General features: G+C 65.7%; 1 protein-coding gene across 1 annotated transcript in view; it reads left to right on the top strand.

The window, feature by feature from the left end:
* LOC139278706 (RNA-binding Raly-like protein) overlaps positions 1 to 19,153 on the top strand; it is a 1,090,435-nt gene that overhangs the window by 426,065 nt on the left and 645,217 nt on the right. The window lies entirely within an intron of this gene.

The following is a 19,153-nucleotide window of genomic DNA, read 5'->3' as shown; positions in this document are numbered from 1 at the left end:
TGCTCTCCCGCTCTCCCAGTGTGGAACTGATCTCCCGCTCTCTCCCGTGCTCCCAGTGTGGAGCTGCTCTCCCGCGCTCCCAGTGTGGAGCTGCTCTCCCGCTCTCCCAGTGTTGAATGGATCTCCCGATCTCTCCCGCGCTCCCAGTGTGGAACTGATCTCCCGCTCTCTCCCGTGCTCCCAGTGTGAAGCTGCACTCCCGCGCTCCCAGTGTGGAGCTGCTCTCCCGCTCTCCCAGTGTGGAACTGTTCTGCCGCGCTCCCAACGTGGAGCTCCTCTCCAGTGCTCCCAGTGTGGAGCTGCTCTCCCGCTCTCCCAGTGTGGAGCTGCTCTCCCGCTCTCCCAGTGTGGAGCTGCTCCCCCGCGCCCCCAGTTTGGAGCTGCTCCCCCGTGCCCCCAGTGTGAAACTGTTCTCTCGCGCTCCCAGTGTGGAGCTGCTCTCCCGCTCTCCCAGTGTGGAGCTGCTCCCCCGCGCTCCCAGTGTGGAGCTGCTCCCCCGTGCCCCCAGTGTGAAACTGTTCTCTCGCGCTCCCAGTGTGGAGCTGCTCTCCCACGCTCCCAGTGTGGAGCTGCTCTCCCGCTCTCCCAGTGTGGAACTGATCTCCCGCTCTCTCTCGCGCTCCCAGTGTGAAGCTGTTCTCCTGCGCTCCCAGTGTGAAACTGTTCTCTCCCGCTCCCAGTGTGGAGCTGCTCTCCCACGCTCCCAGTGTGGAGCTGCTCTCCCGCTCTCCCAGTGTGGAACTGATCTCCCGCTCTCTCCCGCGCTCCCAGTGTGAAGCTGTTCTTCCGCGCTCCCAGTGTGAAGCTGTTCTCCCGCGCTCCCAGTTTGGAGCTGCTCTCCCAGTTTGGAGCTGCTCTCCCACGCTCCCAGGGTGGAGCTGCTCTCCCGCGTTCCCAGTTTGGAGCTGCTCCCGCGGCTTTCCCAGTGTGGAGCTGCTCCTCCGCGCTCCTAGCGTGGAGCTGCTGTCCCACACTCCTAGTGTGAAGCTGCTCTCCCGCTCTCTACCGTGCTCCCAGTGTGGAGCTGCTCTCCCGCTCTCTCCCGCGCTCCCTGTGTGAAGCTGCTCTCCCACACTCCCAGTGTGAAGCTGCACTCCCGCGCTCCCAGTGTGGAGCTGCTCTTCCGCGCTCCCAGTGTGGAGCTGCTCTCCCGCGCACCCAGTGTGGAGCTGCTCTTCCACTGTCACCTTGTGGAGCTGCTCTCCCATTGTCGTGCTGCTCTCCCGCGATCCCAGTGTGGAACTGATCTCCCGCTCTCTCCCTCGCTCCCAGTGTGAAGCTGTTCTCCCGCGCTCCCAGTGTGGAGCTGTTCTCCCGCGCTCCCAGTGTGGAATTGATCTCCCGCTCTCTCCCGCGCTCCCAGTGTGAAGCTGCTCTCCCGAGCTCCCAGTGTGGAGCTGCTCTCCCGCACTCCCAGTGTGGAGCTGCTCTCCCGCTCTCTCCCGCGCCCCCAGTGTGGAGTTGCTCTCCCGCGCCCCCAGCGTGGAGCTGCTCTCCCGCGTTCCCAGGATGGAGCTGCTCTCCCGCGTTCCCAGTTTGGAGCTGCTCCCGTGGCTATCCCAGTGTGGAGCTGCTCCTCCGCGCTCCTAGCGTGGAGCTGCTGTCCCACACTCCTAGTGTGAAGCTGCTCTCCCGCTCCATCCCGTGCTCCCAGTGTGAAGCTGCTCTCCCGCTCTCTCCCGCGCTCCCTGTGTGAAGCTGCTCTCCCACACTCCCAGTGTGAAGCTGCACTCCCGCGCTCCCAGTATGGAGCTGCTCTCCCGCGCCCCCAGTGTGGAGCTGCTCTCCCGCGCCCCCAGTGTGGAGCTGCTCTCCCGCACCCCCAGTGTGGAGCTGCTCTCCCGCTCTCTCCCGTGCTCCCAGTGTGAAGCTGTACTCCCGCGCTCCCAGTGTGGAGCTGCTCTCCCGCTCTCCCAGTGGTGAACGGATCTCCCGATCTCTCCCGCGCTCCCAATGTGGAGCTGCTCTCCCGCGCTCCCAGTGTGGAGCTGCTCTCCCGCTCTCCCAGTGTGGAACTGATCTCCCGATCTGTCCCGCGCTCCCAATGTGGAGCTGCTCTCCCGCGCTCCCAGTGTGGAGCTGCTCTCCCGCTCTCCCAGTGGTGAACGGATCTCCCGATCTCTCCCGCGCTCCCAATGTGGAGCTGCTCTCCCGCGCTCCCAGTGTGGAGCTGCTCTCCCGCTCTCCCAGTGTGGAACTGATCTCCCGCTCTCTCCTGCGCTCCCAGTGTGAAACTGTTCTCTCGCGCTCCCAGTGTGGAGCTGCTCTCCCACGCTCCCAGTATGGAGCTGCTCTCCCGCTCTCCCAGTGTGGAACTGATCTCCCGCTCTCTCCCGCGCTCCCAGTGTGAAGCTGTTCTTCCGCGCTCCCAGTGTGAAGCTGTTCTCCCGCGCTCCCAGTTTGGAGCTGCTCTCCCAGTTTGGAGCTGCTCTCCCACGCTCCCAGGGTGGAGCTGCTCTCCCGCGTTCCCAGTTTGGAGCTGCTCCCGCGGCTTTCCCAGTGTGGAGCTGCTCCTCCGCGCTCCTAGCGTGGAGCTGCTGTCCCACACTCCTAGTGTGAAGCTGCTCTCCCGCTCTCTACCGTGCTCCCAGTGTGGAGCTGCTCTCCCGCTCTCTCCCGCGCTCCCTGTGTGAAGCTGCTCTCCCACACTCCCAGTGTGAAGCTGCACTCCCGCGCTCCCAGTGTGGAGCTGCTCTCCCGCGCTCCCAGTGTGGAGCTGCTCTCCCGCGCACCCAGTGTGGAGCTGCTCTTCCACTGTGACCTTGTGGAGATGCTCTCCCATTGTCGTGCTGCTCTCCCGCGATCCCAGTGTGGAACTGATCTCCCGCTCTCTCCCTCGCTCCCAGTGTGGAACTGATCTCCCGCTCTCTCCCGCGCTCCCAGTGTGAAGCTGCTTCCCGAGCTCCCAGTGTGGAGCTGCTCTCCCGCACTCCCAGTGTGGAGCTGCTCTCCCGCTCTCTCCCGCGCTCCCAGTGTGAAGCTGTTCTCCCGCGCCCCCAGTGTGGAGCTGCTCCCCCGCGCCCCGTGTGGAGCTGCTCCCCCGCACCCCCAGTGTGGAGCTGCTCCCCTGCGCCCCCAGTGTGGAGCTGATCTCCCGCGTCCCCAGTGTGAAGCTGCTCTCCTGCGCTCCCAGTGTGGAATTGCTCTCCTGCGCTATCCCGCGCTCCCAGTGTGAAGCTGTTCTCCCACGCTCCCAGTGTGAAGCTGCTCTCCTGCGCAATCCCGCGTTCCCAGTGTGAAGCTGTTCTCCCGCGCTCCCAGTGTGAAGCTGTTCTCCCACGCTCCCAGTGTGGAGCTGCTCTCCCGCGTTCCCAGGGTGGAGCTGCTCTCCCGCGTTCCCAGTTTGGAGCTGCTCCACCGGCTTTCCCAGTGCGGAGCTGCTCCACCGCGTTCCTAGCGTGGAGCTGCTGTCCCACACTCCTAGTGTGAAGCTGCTCTCCCGCGTTCCCAGTGTGGAGCTGCTCTCCCGCGCTCCCAGTGTGAAGCTGCTCTCCTGCTCTCTCCCGCGCCCCCAGTGTGGAGTTGCTCTCCCGCTCTCTCCCACGCTCCCAGTGTAGAGCTGCTCTCCCGCTCCCTCCCACACTCCCAGTGTGGAGCTGCTCTCCCGCTCTCTCCCACGCTCCCAGTGTGGAGCTGCTCTCCTGCTCTCTCCCGTGCTCCCAGTGTGGAGCTGCTCTTCCGCTCTCTCCCACGCTCCCAGTGTGAAGCTGCTCTCCCACACTCCCAGTGTGCAGCTGCTCTCCCGCTTCTCAGTGTGAAGCTGCACTCCCGCGCTCCCAGTGTGGAGCTGCTCTCCCGCACTCCCAGTGTGGATCTGCTCGCCCGCGCTCCCAGTGTAGAGCTCCTCTCCCGCGCTCCCAGTGTGGAGCTGCTCTCCCAGTGTGGAGCTGCTATCCCGCACTCCCAGTGTGGAGCTGCTCTCCCGCGCTCCCAGTGTGGAGCTGCTGTCCCAGTGTGGAGCTGCTCTCCCGCTCTCTCCCGCGCTCCCAGTGTGGAGCTGCTCTCCCGCTCTCTCCCGCGCTCCCAGTGTGGAGCTGCTCTCCCGCTCTCTCCCGCGCTCCCAGTGTGGAGCTGCTCTCCCGCGCTCCCAGTGTGGAGCTGTTCTCCCGCGCTCCCAGTGTGGAACTGATCTCCCGCTCTCTCCCACGCTCCCAGTGTGAAGCTGCTCTCCCGAGCTCCCAGTGTGGAGCTGCTCTCCCGCACTCCCAGTGTGGAGCTGCTCTCCCGCTCTCTCCCGCGCTCCCAGTGTGAAGCTGTTCTCCCGCGCCCCCAGTGTGGAGCTGCTCCCCCGCGCCCCCAGTGTGGAGCTGCTCCCCCGCACCCCCAGTGTGGAGCTGCTCCCCTGTGCCCCCAGTGTGGAGCTGCTCTCCCGCGCCCCTAAAGTGTGGAGCTGCTCTCCCGCGTCCCCAGTGTGGAGCTGATCTCCCGCTCTCTCCCGCGCTCCCAGTGTGAAGCTGTTCTCCCGCGCTCCCAGTGTGGAGCTGCTCTCCCGCTCTCTCCCGCGCTCCCAGTGTGGAGCTGCTCTCCCGCGCTCCCAGTGTGGAGCTGTTCTCCCGCGCTCCCAGTGTGGAACTGATCTCCCGCTCTCTCCCGCGCTCCCAGTGTGAAGCTGCTCTCCCGAGCACCCAGTGTGGAGCTGCTCTCCCGCACTCCCAGTGTGGAGCTGCTCTCCCGCTCTCTCCCGCGCTCCCAGTGTGAAGCTGTTTTCCCGCGCCCCCAGTGTGGAGCTGCTCCCCCGCGCCCCCAGTGTGGAGTTGCTCCCCCGCGTCCCCAGTGTGGAGCTGCTCCCCTGCGCCCCCAGTGTGGAGCTGCTCTCCCGCGCCCCTAAATTGTGGAGCTGCTCTCCCGCGTCCCCAGTGTGAAGCTGCTCTCCTGCGCTCCCAGTGTGGAGTTACTCTCCTGCGCTATCCCGCGCTCCCAGTGTGAAGCTGTTCTCCCACGCTCCCAGTGTGGAGCTGCTCTCCTGCGTTCCCAGGGTGGAGCTGCTCTCCCGCGTTCCCAGTTTGGAACTGCTCCACCGGCTTTCCCAGTGCGGAGCTGCTCCACCGCGTTCCTAGCGTGGAGCTGCTGTCCCACACTCCTAGTGTGAAGCTGCTCTCCCGCGTTCCCAGTGTGGAGCTGCTCTCCCGCGCTCCCAGTGTGAAGCTGCTCTCCTGCTCTCTCCCGCGCCCCCAGTGTGGAATTCCTCTCCCGCTCTCTCCCACGCTCCCAGTGTAGAGCTGCTCTCCCGCTCCCTCCCACACTCCCAGTGTGGAGCTGCTCTCCCGCTCTCTCCCACGCTCCCAGTGTGGAGCTGCTCTCCTGCTCTCTCCCGCGCCCCCAGTGTGGAGTTGCTCTCCCGCTCTCTCCCACGCTCCCAGTGTAGAGCTGCTCTCCCGCTCCCTCCCACACTCCCAGTGTGGAGCTGCTCTCCCGCTCTCTCCCACGCTCCCAGTGTGGAGCTGCTCTCCTGCTCTCTCCCGTGCTCCCAGTGTGGAGCTGCTCTTCCGCTCTCTCCCACGCTCCCAGTGTGAAGCTGCTCTCCCACACTCCCAGTGTGCAGCTGCTCTCCCGCTTCTCAGTGTGAAGCTGCACTCCCGCGCTCCCAGTGTGGAGCTGCTCTCCCGCGCTCCCAGTGTGGAGCTGCTCTCCCAGTGTGGAGCTGCTATCCCGCACTCCCAGTGTGGAGCTGCTCTCCCGCGCTCCCAGTGTGGAGCTGCTCTCCCAGTGCGGAGCTGCTCTCCCGCGCTCCCAGTGTGGAGCTGCTCTCCCGCACTCCCAGTGTGGAGCTGCTCTCCCGCTCTCTCCCGCGCTCCCAGTGTGAAGCTGTTCTCCCGCGCCCCCAGTGTGGAGCTGCTCCCCCGCGCCCCCAGTGTGGAGTTGCTCCCCCGCGCCCCCAGTGTGGAGCTGCTCCCCTGCGCCCCCAGTGTGGAGCTGCTCTCCCGCGCCCCTAAAGTGTGGAGCTGCTCTCCCGCGTCCCCAGTGTGAAGCTGCTCTCCTGCGCTCCCAGTGTGGAGTTACTCTCCTGCGCTATCCCGCGCTCTCATTGTGAAGCTGTTCTCCCACGCTCCCAGTGTGGAGCTGCTCTCCTGCGTTCCCAGGGTGGAGCTGCTCTCCCGCGTTCCCAGTTTGGAACTGCTCCACCGGCTTTCCCAGTGCGGAGCTGCTCCACCGCGTTCCCAGTGTGGAGCTGCTCTCCCGCGCTCCCAGTGTGAAGCTGCTCTCCTGCTCTCTCCCGCGCCCCCAGTGTGGAATTCCTCTCCCGCTCTCTCCCACGCTCCCAGTGTAGAGCTGCTCTCCCGCTCCCTCCCACACTCCCAGTGTGGAGCTGCTCTCCCGCTCTCTCCCACGCTCCCAGTGTGGAGCTGCTCTCCTGCTCTCTCCCGTGCTCCCAGTGTGGAGCTGCTCTTCCGCTCTCTCCCACGCTCCCAGTGTGAAGCTGCTCTCCCACACTCCCAGTGTGCAGCTGCTCTCCCACTTCTCAGTGTGAAGCTGCACTCCCGCGCTCCCAGTGTGGAGCTGCTCTCCCGCACTCCCAGTGTGGATTTGCTCGCCCGCGCTCCCAGTGTAGAGCTCCTCTCCCGCGCTCCCAGTGTGGAGCTGCTCTCCCAGTGTGGAGCTGCTATCCCGCACTCCCAGTGTGGAGCTGCTCTCCCGCGCTCCCAGTGTGGAGCTGCTCTCCCGCTCTCTTCCGCGCTCCCAGTGTGGAGCTGCTCTCCCGCTCTCTCCCGCGCTCCCAGTGTGGAGCTGCTCTCCCGCTCTCTCCCGCGCTCCCAGTGTGGAGCTGCTCTCCCGCTCTCTCCCACGCTCCCAGTGTGGAGCTGCTCTCCTGCACTCCCAGTGTGGAGCTGCTCTCCTGCTCTCCCCGTGTGGAGCTGCACGCCCATTATCGTGCTGCTCTCCCACGCTCCCAGTGTGGAGCTGCTCTCCCGCGCTCCCAGTGTGGAGCTGCTCTCCTGCTCTCCCTGTGTGGAGCTGCACGCCCATTATCGTGCTGCTCTCCCACGCTCCCAGTGTGGAGCTGCTCTCCCGCGCTCCCAGTGTGGAGCTCCTCTCCCGTGCTCCCAGTGTGGAGCTGCTCTCTCGCTCTCCCAGTGTGGAGCTGCTCTCCCGCTCTCCCAATGTGGAGCTGCTATCCCGTGCTCCCAGTGTGGAGCCGCTCTCCCGCTCTCTACTGCGCTCCCAGTGTGGAGCTGCTCTCCCGCATTCCCTGTGTGGGGCTGCTCTCCCGCGCTCTCTGTGTGGAGCTGCTCTCCCGCGCACCCAGTGTGGAGCCGCTCTCCCGTGCTCCCTTTGTGGAGCTGCTCTCCCGCGCTCTCACGCGCTCCCAGTGTGGAGCTGCTATCCCGCTCTCTCCCACGCTCCCAGTGTGGAGCTGCTCTCCCGCGTTCCCAGTGTGGAGCTGCTCTCCCGCTCTCTCCCGCGCTCCCAGTGTGGAGCTGCTCTTCCGGTCTCCCAGTGTGGAGCTGCTCTCCCGCGCTCCCAGTGTGAAGCTGCTCAACGCGCTCCCAGTGTGAAGCTGCACTCCCGCGCTCCCAGTGTGGAGCTGCTCTCCCGCTCTCCCAGTGTGGAACTGCTCTCCCGCGCTCCCAGTGTGGAACTGCTCTCCCGCTCTCCCAGTGTGGAACTGCTCTCCCGCGCTCCCAGTGTGGAGCTGCTCTCCCGCTCTCCCAGTGTGGAGCTGCTCTCCCGCTCTCCCAGTGTGGAACTGCTCTCCCGCGCTCCCAACGTGGAGCTGCTCTCCCGCTCTCCCAGTGTGGAGCTGCTCTCCCGCTCTCCCAGTGTGGAGCTGCTCTTCCGCTCTCCCAGTGTGGAGCTGCTCTCCCGCTCTCCCAGTGTGGAGCTGCTATCCCGCGCTCCCAGTGTGGAGCAGCTCTCCCGCGTTCCCTGTGTGGAGCTGCTCTCCTGCGTTCCCTGTGTGGAGCTGCTCTCCCACATTCCCAGTGTGGAGCTGCTCTCCCGCGCTCCCAGTGTGGAGCTGTTATACCGCTCTCTCCCACGCTCCCAGTGTGGAGCTGCTTCTCCCGCTCTCTCCCGCGCCCCCAGTGTGGAGTTGCTCTCCCGCGCCCCCAGCGTGGAGCTGCTCTCCCGCGCCCCCAGCGTGGAGCTGCTCTCCCGCGCCCCCAGTGTGGAGCTGCTCTCCCGCTCTCCCAGTGTTGAACGGATCTCCCGATCTCTCCCGCGCTCCCAGTGTGGAGCTGTTCTCCCGCGCTCCCAGTGTGAAGCTGTTCTCCCGCGCTCCCAGTTTGGAGCTGCTCTCCCAGTTTGGAGCTGGTTTCCCACGCACCCAGTGTGGAGCTGCTCTCCCGCTCTCTCCCGTGCTCCCAATGTGGAGCTCCTCTCCCGCTCTCCCAGTGTGGAGCTGCTCTCCCGCTCTCTCCCGCTCTCCCAGTGTGAAGCTGCTCTACCGCGCTCCCAGTGTGGAGCTGCTCTCCCGCTCTCTCCCGCTCTCCCAGTGTGAAGCTGCCCTCCCGCGCTCCCAGTGTGAAGCTGTTCTCCCGCGCTGCTGGTGTGGAGCTGCTCTCCCACGCTCCCAGTGCGGAGCTGCTCTCCCGCTCTCCCAGTGTGGAACTGCTCTCCCGCTCTCTCCCGCGCTCCCAGTGTGGAGCTGCTCTCCCGCTCTCCCAGTGTGGAACTGATATCCCGCTCTCTCCCGCGCTCCCAGTGTGGAACTGATCTCCCACGCTCCCAGTGTGGAGCTGCTCTCCCGCTCTCCCATTGTGGAACTGATCTCCCGCTCTCTCCCGCGCTCCCAGTGTGAAGCTGTTCTCCTGCGCTCCCAGTGTGAAGCTGTTCTCCCGCGCTCCCAGTTTGGAGCTGCTCTCCCAGTGTGGAGCTGCACTCCCGCTCTCTCCCGCCCTCCCAGTGTGGAGTTGCTCTCCCGCGCTCCCAATGTGGAGCTGCTGTCCCACTCTCCCAGTTTGGAACTGATCTCCCGCGCTCCCAGTGTGGAGCTGCTTTCCCACGCTCCCAGTGTGGAGCTGCTTCTCACGCTCTCTCCCGCGCTCCCAGTGTGAAGCTGCTCTTCCGCACACCCAGTGTGGAGCTGCTCTCCCGCGCTCCCAGTGTGAAGCTGCTCTCCCGCACCCCCAGTGTGGAGCTGCTCTCCCGCTCTCCCAGTGTGGAACTGATCTCCCGCTCTCTCCCGTGCTCCCAGTGTGGAGCTGCTCTCCCGTGCTCCCAGTGTGGAGCTGCTCTACCGCGCTCTCAGTGTGGAGCTGATCTCCCGCTCTCTCCCGCGCTCCCAGTGTGAAGCTGTTCTCCCGCGCTCCCAGTGTGGAGCTGCTCTCCCGCTCTCTCCCGCGCCCCCAGTGTGGAGTTGCTCTCCCGCGCCCCCAGCGTGGAGCTGCTCTCCCGCGCCCCCAGCGTGGAGCTGCTCTCCCGCGCCCCCAGTGTGGAGCTGCTCTCCCGCTCTCCCAGTGTTGAACGGATCTCCCGATCTCTCCCGCGCTCCCAGTGTGGAGCTGTTCTCCCGCGCTCCCAGTGTGAAGCTGTTCTCCCGCGCTCCCAGTTTGGAGCTGCTCTCCCAGTTTGGAGCTGGTTTCCCACGCACCCAGTGTGGAGCAGCTCTCCCGCTCTCTCCCGTGCTCCCAATGTGGAGCTCCTCTCCCGCTCTCCCAGTGTGGAGCTGCTCTCCCGCTCTCTCCTGCTCTCCCAGTGTGAAGCTGCTCTACCGCGCTCCCAGTGTGGAGCTGCTCTCCCGCTCTCTCCCGCTCTCCCAGTGTGAAGCTGCCCTCCCGCGCTCCCAGTGTGAAGCTGTTCTCCCGCGCTGCTGGTGTGGAGCTGCTCTCCCACGCTCCCAGTGCGGAGCTGCTCTCCCGCTCTCCCAGTGTGGAACTGCTCTCCCGCTCTCTCCCGCGCTCCCAGTGTGGAGCTGCTCTCCCGCTCTCCCAGTGTGGAACTGATATCCCGCTCTCTCCCGCGCTCCCAGTGTGGAACTGATCTCCCACGCTCCCAGTGTGGAGCTGCTCTCCCGCTCTCCCATTGTGGAACTGATCTCCCGCTCTCTCCCGCGCTCCCAGTGTGAAGCTGTTCTCCTGCGCTCCCAGTGTGAAGCTGTTCTCCCGCGCTCCCAGTTTGGAGCTGCTCTCCCAGTGTGGAGCTGCACTCCCGCTCTCTCCCGCCCTCCCAGTGTGGAGTTGCTCTCCCGCGCTCCCAATGTGGAGCTGCTGTCCCACTCTCTCAGTTTGGAACTGATCTCCCGCGCTCCCAGTGTGGAGCTGCTTTCCCACGCACCCAGTGTGGAGCTGCTCTCCCGCTCTCTCCCGCTCTCCCAGTGTGAAGCTGCTCTCCCGCGCTCCCAGTTTGGAGCTGCTCTCCCGCTCTCTCCCGCTCTCCCAGTGTGAAGCTGCTCTCCCGCGCTCCCAGTGTGAAGCTGTTCTCCCGCGCTCCTGGTGTGGAGCTGCTCTCCCACGCTCCCAGTGCGGAGCTGCTCTCCCGCTCTCCCAGTGTGGAGCTGCTCTCCCGCTCTCCCAGTGTGGAGCTGCTCTCCCACGCTCCCAGTGCGGAGCTGCTCTCCCGCTCTCCCAGTGTGGAACTGCTCTCCCGCTCTCTTCCGCGCTCCCAGTGTGGAGCTGCTCTCCCGCTCTCCCAGTGTGGAACTGATATCCCGCTCTCTCCCGCGCTCCCAGTGTGGAACTGATCTCCCACGCTCCCAGTGTGGAGCTGCTCTCCCGCTCTCCCAGTGTGGAACTGATATCCCGCTCTCTCCCGCTCTCCCAGTGTGGAACTGATCTCCCGCTCTCCCCCGCGCTCCCAGTGTGAAGCTGTTCTCCTGCGCTCCCAGTGTGAAGCTGTTCTCCCGCGCTCCCAGTTTGGAGCTGCTCTCCCAGTGTGGAGCTGCACTCCCGCTCTCTCCCGCGCTCCCAGTGTGGAGCTGCTTTCCCACGCACCCAGTGTGGAGCTGCTCTCCCGCTCTCTCCCGTGCTCCCAGTGTGGAGCTCCTCTCCCGCTCTCCCAGTGTGGAGCTGCGCTCCCAGTGTGGAGCTGCTCCCCCGCGCTCCCAGTGTGGAGCTGCTCTCCCGCTCTCTCCCGCGCTCCCAGAGTGGAGCTGCTCTCCTGCTCTCTCCCACACTCCCAGTGTGGAGCTGCTCTCCCGCTCTCTCCCGCGCTCCCAGTGTGGAGCTGCTCTCCCGCTCTCTCCCGCGCCCCCAGTGTGGAATTCCTCTCCCGCTCTCTCCCACGCTCCCAGTGTAGAGCTGCTCTCCCGCTCCCTCCCACACTCCCAGTGTGGAGCTGCTCTCCCGCTCTCTCCCACGCTCCCAGTGTGGAGCTGCTCTCCTGCTCTCTCCCGTGCTCCCAGTGTGGAGCTGCTCTTCCGCTCTCTCCCACGCTCCCAGTGTGAAGCTGCTCTCCCACACTCCCAGTGTGCAGCTGCTCTCCCACTTCTCAGTGTGAAGCTGCACTCCCGCGCTCCCAGTGTGGAGCTGCTCTCCCGCACTCCCAGTGTGGATTTGCTCGCCCGCGCTCCCAGTGTAGAGCTCCTCTCCCGCGCTCCCAGTGTGGAGCTGCTCTCCCAGTGTGGAGCTGCTATCCCGCACTCCCAGTGTGGAGCTGCTCTCCCGCGCTCCCAGTGTGGAGCTGCTCTCCCGCTCTCTTCCGCGCTCCCAGTGTGGAGCTGCTCTCCCGCTCTCTCCCGCGCTCCCAGTGTGGAGCTGCTCTCCCGCTCTCTCCCGCGCTCCCAGTGTGGAGCTGCTCTCCCGCTCTCTCCCACGCTCCCAGTGTGGAGCTGCTCTCCTGCACTCCCAGTGTGGAGCTGCTCTCCTGCTCTCCCCGTGTGGAGCTGCACGCCCATTATCGTGCTGCTCTCCCACGCTCCCAGTGTGGAGCTGCTCTCCCGCGCTCCCAGTGTGGAGCTGCTCTCCTGCTCTCCCTGTGTGGAGCTGCACGCCCATTATCGTGCTGCTCTCCCACGCTCCCAGTGTGGAGCTGCTCTCCCGCGCTCCCAGTGTGGAGCTCCTCTCCCGTGCTCCCAGTGTGGAGCTGCTCTCTCGCTCTCCCAGTGTGGAGCTGCTCTCCCGCTCTCCCAATGTGGAGCTGCTATCCCGTGCTCCCAGTGTGGAGCCGCTCTCCCGCTCTCTACTGCGCTCTCAGTGTGGAGCTGCTCTCCCGCATTCCCTGTGTGGGGCTGCTCTCCCGCGCTCTCTGTGTGGAGCTGCTCTCCCGCGCACCCAGTGTGGAGCCGCTCTCCCGTGCTCCCTTTGTGGAGCTGCTCTCCCGCGCTCTCACGCGCTCCCAGTGTGGAGCTGCTATCCCGCTCTCTCCCACGCTCCCAGTGTGGAGCTGCTCTCCCGCGTTCCCAGTGTGGAGCTGCTCTCCCGCTCTCTCCCGCGCTCCCAGTGTGGAGCTGCTCTTCCGGTCTCCCAGTGTGGAGCTGCTCTCCCGCGCTCCCAGTGTGAAGCTGCTCAACGCGCTCCCAGTGTGAAGCTGCACTCCCGCGCTCCCAGTGTGGAGCTGCTCTCCCGCTCTCCCAGTGTGGAACCGCTCTCCCGCGCTCCCAGTGTGGAACTGCTCTCCCGCTCTCCCAGTGTGGAACTGCTCTCCCGCGCTCCCAGTGTGGAGCTGCTCTCCCGCTCTCCCAGTGTGGAGCTGCTCTCCCGCTCTCCCAGTGTGGAACTGCTCTCCCGCGCTCCCAACGTGGAGCTGCTCTCCCGCTCTCCCAGTGTGGAGCTGCTCTCCCGCTCTCCCAGTGTGGAGCTGCTCTCCCGCTCTCCCAGTGTGGAGCTGCTATCCCGCGCTCCCAGTGTGGAGCAGCTCTCCCGCGTTCCCTGTGTGGAGCTGCTCTCCTGCGTTCCCTGTGTGGAGCTGCTCTCCCACATTCCCAGTGTGGAGCTGCTCTCCCGCGCTCCCAGTGTGGAGCTGTTATACCGCTCTCTCCCACGCTCCCAGTGTGGAGCTGCTTCTCACGCTCTCTCCCGCGCTCCCAGTGTGAAGCTGCTCTTCCGCACACCCAGTGTGGAGCTGCTCTCCCGCGCTCCCAGTGTGAAGCTGCTCTCCCGCACCCCCAGTGTGGAGCTGCTCTCCCGCTCTCCCAGTGTGGAACTGATCTCCCGCTCTCTCCCGTGCTCCCAGTGTGGAGCTGCTCTCCCGTGCTCCCAGTGTGGAGCTGCTCTACCGCGCTCTCAGTGTGGAGCTGATCTCCCGCTCTCTCCCGCGCTCCCAGTGTGAAGCTGTTCTCCCGCGCTCCCAGTGTGGAGCTGCTCTCCCGCTCTCTCCCGCGCCCCCAGCGTGGAGTTGCTCTCCCGCGCCCCCAGCGTGGAGCTGCTCTCCCGCGCCCCCAGTGTGGAGCTGCTCTCCCGCTCTCCCAGTGTTGAACGGATCTCCCGATCTCTCCCGCGCTCCCAGTGTGGAGCTGTTCTCCCGCGCTCCCAGTGTGAAGCTGTTCTCCCGCGCTCCCAGTTTGGAGCTGCTCTCCCAGTTTGGAGCTGGTTTCCCACGCACCCAGTGTGGAGCTGCTCTCCCGCTCTCTCCCGTGCTCCCAATGTGGAGCTCCTCTCCCGCTCTCCCAGTGTGGAGCTGCTCTCCCGCTCTCTCCCGCTCTCCCAGTGTGAAGCTGCTCTACCGCGCTCCCAGTGTGGAGCTGCTCTCCCGCTCTCTCCCGCTCTCCCAGTGTGAAGCTGCCCTCCCGCGCTCCCAGTGTGAAGCTGTTCTCCCGCGCTGCTGGTGTGGAGCTGCTCTCCCACGCTCCCAGTACGGAGCTGCTCTCCCGCTCTCCCAGTGTGGAACTGCTCTCCCGCTCTCTCCCGCGCTCCCAGTGTGGAGCTGCTCTCCCGCTCTCCCAGTGTGGAACTGATATCCCGCTCTCTCCCGCGCTCCCAGTGTGGAACTGATCTCCCACGCTCCCAGTGTGGAGCTGCTCTCCCGCTCTCCCATTGTGGAACTGATCTCCCGCTCTCTCCCGCGCTCCCAGTGTGAAGCTGTTCTCCTGCGCTCCCAGTGTGAAGCTGTTCTCCCGCGCTCCCAGTTTGGAGCTGCTCTCCCAGTGTGGAGCTGCACTCCCGCTCTCTCCCGCCCTCCCAGTGTGGAGTTGCTCTCCCGCGCTCCCAATGTGGAGCTGCTGTCCCACTCTCCCAGTTTGGAACTGATCTCCCGCGCTCCCAGTGTGGAGCTGCTTTCCCACGCTCCCAGTGTGGAGCTGCTTCTCACGCTCTCTCCCGCGCTCCCAGTGTGAAGCTGCTCTTCCGCACACCCAGTGTGGAGCTGCTCTCCCGCGCTCCCAGTGTGAAGCTGCTCTCCCGCACCCCCAGTGTGGAGCTGCTCTCCCGCTCTCCCAGTGTGGAACTGATCTCCCGCTCTCTCCCGTGCTCCCAGTGTGGAGCTGCTCTCCCGTGCTCCCAGTGTGGAGCTGCTCTACCGCGCTCTCAGTGTGGAGCTGATCTCCCGCTCTCTCCCGCGCTCCCAGTGTGAAGCTGTTCTCCCGCGCTCCCAGTGTGGAGCTGCTCTCCCGCTCTCTCCCGCGCCCCCAGTGTGGAGTTGCTCTCCCGCGCCCCCAGCGTGGAGCTGCTCTCCCGCGCCCCCAGCGTGGAGCTGCTCTCCCGCGCCCCCAGTGTGGAGCTGCTCTCCCGCTCTCCCAGTGTTGAACGGATCTCCCGATCTCTCCCGCGCTCCCAGTGTGGAGCTGTTCTCCCGCGCTCCCAGTGTGAAGCTGTTCTCCCGCGCTCCCAGTTTGGAGCTGCTCTCCCAGTTTGGAGCTGGTTTCCCACGCACCCAGTGTGGAGCAGCTCTCCCGCTCTCTCCCGTGCTCCCAATGTGGAGCTCCTCTCCCGCTCTCCCAGTGTGGAGCTGCTCTCCCGCTCTCTCCTGCTCTCCCAGTGTGAAGCTGCTCTACCGCGCTCCCAGTGTGGAGCTGCTCTCCCGCTCTCTCCCGCTCTCCCAGTGTGAAGCTGCCCTCCCGCGCTCCCAGTGTGAAGCTGTTCTCCCGCGCTGCTGGTGTGGAGCTGCTCTCCCACGCTCCCAGTGCGGAGCTGCTCTCCCGCTCTCCCAGTGTGGAACTGCTCTCCCGCTCTCTCCCGCGCTCCCAGTGTGGAGCTGCTCTCCCGCTCTCCCAGTGTGGAACTGATATCCCGCTCTCTCCCGCGCTCCCAGTGTGGAACTGATCTCCCACGCTCCCAGTGTGGAGCTGCTCTCCCGCTCTCCCATTGTGGAACTGATCTCCCGCTCTCTCCCGCGCTCCCAGTGTGAAGCTGTTCTCCTGCGCTCCCAGTGTGAAGCTGTTCTCCCGCGCTCCCAGTTTGGAGCTGCTCTCCCAGTGTGGAGCTGCACTCCCGCTCTCTCCCGCCCTCCCAGTGTGGAGTTGCTCTCCCGCGCTCCCAATGTGGAGCTGCTGTCCCACTCTCCCAGTTTGGAACTGATCTCCCGCGCTCCCAGTGTGGAGCTGCTTTCCCACGCACCCAGTGTGGAGCTGCTCTCCCGCTCTCTCCCGCTCTCCCAGTGTGAAGCTGCTCTCCCGCGCTCCCAGTTTGGAGCTGCTCTCCCGCTCTCTCCCGCTCTCCCAGTGTGAAGCTGCTCTCCCGCGCTCCCAGTGTGAAGCTGTTCTCCCGCGCTCCTGGTGTGGAGCTGCTCTCCCACGCTCCCAGTGCGGAGCTGCTCTCCCGCTCTCCCAGTGTGGAGCTGCTCTCCCGCTCTCCCAGTGTGGAGCTGCTCTCCCACGCTCCCAGTGCGGAGCTGCTCTCCCGCTCTCCCAGTGTGGAACTGCTCTCCCGCTCTCTTCCGCGCTCCCAGTGTGGAGCTGCTCTCCCGCTCTCCCAGTGTGGAACTGATATCCCGCTCTCTCCCGCGCTCCCAGTGTGGAACTGATCTCCCACGCTCCCAGTGTGGAGCTGCTCTCCCGCTCTCCCAGTGTGGAACTGATATCCCGCTCTCTCCCGCTCTCCCAGTGTGGAACTGATCTCCCGCTCTCCCCCGCGCTCCCAGTGTGAAGCTGTTCTCCTGCGCTCCCAGTGTGAAGCTGTTCTCCCGCGCTCCCAGTTTGGAGCTGCTCTCCCAGTGTGGAGCTGCACTCCCGCTCTCTCCCGCGCTCCCAGTGTGGAGCTGCTTTCCCACGCACCCAGTGTGGAGCTGCTCTCCCGCTCTCTCCCGTGCTCCCAGTGTGGAGCTCCTCTCCCGCTCTCCCAGTGTGGAGCTGCGCTCCCAGTGTGGAGCTGCTCCCCCGCGCTCCCAGTGTGGAGCTGCTCTCCCGCTCTCTCCCGCGCTCCCAGAGTGGAGCTGCTCTCCTGCTCTCTCCCACACTCCCAGTGTGGAGCTGCTCTCCCGCTCTCTCCCGCGCTCCCAGTGTGGAGCTGCTCTCCCGCTCTCTCCCGCTCTCCCAGTGTGAAGCTGCTCTCCCGCTCTCCCAGTGTGGAGCTGTTCTCCCGCACTCCCAGTGTGGAGCTGTTCTCCCGTTCTCCCAGTGTGAAGCTGCTCTCCCGCTCTCCCAGTGTGGAGCTGTTCTCCCGCTCTACCAGTGTGGAGCTGCTCTCCCGCGCTCCCAGTGTGGAGCTGCTCTCCCGCTCTCTCCCGCGCTCCCAGTGTGAAGCTGCTCTTCCGCACACCCAGTGTGGAGCTGCTCTCCCGCGCTCCCAGTGTGAAGCTGCTCTCCCGCGCTCCCAGTGTGAAGCTGCACTCCCGCGCTCCCAGTGTGGAGCTGCTCTCCCGCTCTCCCAGTGTGGAACTGCTCTCCCGCGCTCCCAACGTGGAGCTCCTCTCCAGTGCTCCCAGTGTGGAGCTGCTCTCCCACTCTCCCAGTGTGGAGCTGCTCTCCCGCTCTCCCAGTGTGGAGCTGCTCTCCCGCTCTCCCAGTGTGGAGCTGCTCTCCCGCGTTCCCTGTGTGGAGCTGCTCTCCTGCGTTCCCTGTGTGGAGCTGCTCTCCCACATTCCCTGTGTGGAGCTGCTCCCCCGCGCCCCCAGTGTGGAGCTGCTCTCCCGCACCCCCAGTGTGGAGCTGCTCTCCCGCACCCCCAGTGTGGAGCTGCTCCCCCGCGCCCCCAGTGTGGAGCTGCTCTCCCGCACCCCCAGTGTGGAGCTGCTCTCCCGCTCTCCCAGTGTGGAACTGATCTCCCGCTCTCTCCCGTGCTCCCAGTGTGGAGCTGCTCTCCCGTGCTCCCAGTGTGGAGCTGCTCTCCCGCGCCCCCAGTGTGGAACTGCTCTCCCGCGCCCCCAGTGTGGAGCTGCTCTCCCGCGCTCCCAGTGTGGGGCTACTCTCCCGCTCTCTCCCGCGCTCCCAGTGTGAAGCTGCTCTTCCGCACACCCAGTGTGGAGCTGCTCTCCCGCGCTCCCAGTGTGAAGCTGCTCTCCCGCGCTCCCAGTGTGAAGCTGCACTCCCGCGCTCCTAGTGTGGAGCTGCTCTCCCGCTCTCCCAGTGTGGAACTGCTCTCCCGCGCTCCCAATGTGGAGCTCCTCTCCAGTGCTCCCAGTGTGGAGCTGCTCTCCCGCTCTCCCAGTGTGGAGCTGCTCTCCCGCTCTCCCAGTGTGGAGCTGCTCTCCCGCTCTCCCAGTGTGGAGCTGCTATCCCGCGCTCCCAGTGTGGAGCTGCTCTCCTGCGTTCCCTGTGTGGAGCTGCTCTCCTGCGTTCCCTGTGTGGAGCTGCTCTCCCACATTCCCTGTGTGGAGCTGCTCTCCCACGCTCCCAGTGTGGAGCTGTTATCCCGCTCTCTCCCACGCTCCCAGTGTGGAGCTGCTCCCCCGCGCCCCCAGTTTGGAGCTGCTCCCCCGCGCCCCCAGTGTGGAGCTGCTCCCCCGCTCTCCCAGTGTGGAACTGATCTCCCGCTCTCTCCCGTGCTCCCAGTGTGGAGCTGCTCTCCCATGCTCCCAGTGTGGAGCTGCTCTACCGCGCTCCCAGTGTGGAGCTGATCTTCCGCTCTCTCCCGCGCTCCCAGTGTGGAGCTGCTCTCCCGCTCTCTCCCGCGCCCCCAGTGTGGAGTTGCTCTCCCGCGCCCCCAGCGTGGAGCTGCTCTCCCGCTCTCCCAGTGTTGAACGGATCTCCTGATCTCTCCCGCGCTCCCAGTGTGAAGCTGTTCTCCCGCGCTCCCAGTTTGGAGCTGTTCTCCTGCGCTCCCAGTGTGAAGCTGTTCTCCCGCGCTCCCAGTTTGGAGCTGCTCTCCCAGTGTGGAGCTGCACTCCCGCTCTCTCCCGCCCTCCCAGTGTGGAGTTGCTCTCCCGCGCTCCCAATGTGGAGCTGCTGTCCCACTCTCTCAGTTTGGAACTGATCTCCCGCGCTCCCAGTGTGGAGCTGCTTTCCCACGCACCCAGTGTGGAGCTGCTCTCCCGCTCTCTCCCGCTCTCCCAGTGTGAAGCTGCTCTCCCGCGCTCCCAGTTTGGAGCTGCTCTCCCGCTCTCTCCCGCTCTCCCAGTGTGAAGCTGCTCTCCCGCGCTCCCAGTGTGAAGCTGTTCTCCCGCGCTCCTGGTGTGGAGCTGCTCTCCCACGCTCCCAGTGCGGAGCTGCTCTCCCGCTCTCCCAGTGTGGAGCTGCTCTCCCGCTCTCCCAGTGTGGAGCTGCTCTCCCACGCTCCCAGTGCGGAGCTGCTCTCCCGCTCTCCCAGTGTGGAACTGCTCTCCCGCTCTCTTCCGCGCTCCCAGTGTGGAGCTGCTCTCCCGCTCTCCCAGTGTGGAACTGATATCCCGCTCTCTCCCGCGCTCCCAGTGTGGAACTGATCTCCCACGCTCCCAGTGTGGAGCTGCTCTCCCGCTCTCCCAGTGTGGAACTGATATCCCGCTCTCTCCCGCTCTCCCAGTGTGGAACTGATCTCCCGCTCTCCCCCGCGCTCCCAGTGTGAAGCTGTTCTCCTGCGCTCCCAGTGTGAAGCTGTTCTCCCGCGCTCCCAGTTTGGAGCTGCTCTCCCAGTGTGGAGCTGCACTCCCGCTCTCTCCCGCGCTCCCAGTGTGGAGCTGCTTTCCCACGCACCCAGTGTGGAGCTGCTCTCCCGCTCTCTCCCGTGCTCCCAGTGTGGAGCTCCTCTCCCGCTCTCCCAGTGTGGAGCTGCGCTCCCAGTGTGGAGCTGCTCCCCCGCGCTCCCAGTGTGGAGCTGCTCTCCCGCTCTCTCCCGCGCTCCCAGAGTGGAGCTGCTCTCCTGCTCTCTCCCACACTCCCAGTGTGGAGCTGCTCTCCCGCTCTCTCCCGCGCTCCCAGTGTGGAGCTGCTCTCCCGCTCTCTCCCGCGCCCCCAGTGTGGAATTCCTCTCCCGCTCTCTCCCACGCTCCC

Source organism: Pristiophorus japonicus, chromosome 13, assembly GCF_044704955.1.
Source record: "Pristiophorus japonicus isolate sPriJap1 chromosome 13, sPriJap1.hap1, whole genome shotgun sequence".
Lineage (NCBI taxonomy): Eukaryota > Metazoa > Chordata > Chondrichthyes > Pristiophoridae > Pristiophorus > Pristiophorus japonicus.
Note: the sequence above shows the minus strand (reverse complement) of the source record. Positions and strands in the feature narration are given on the sequence as shown.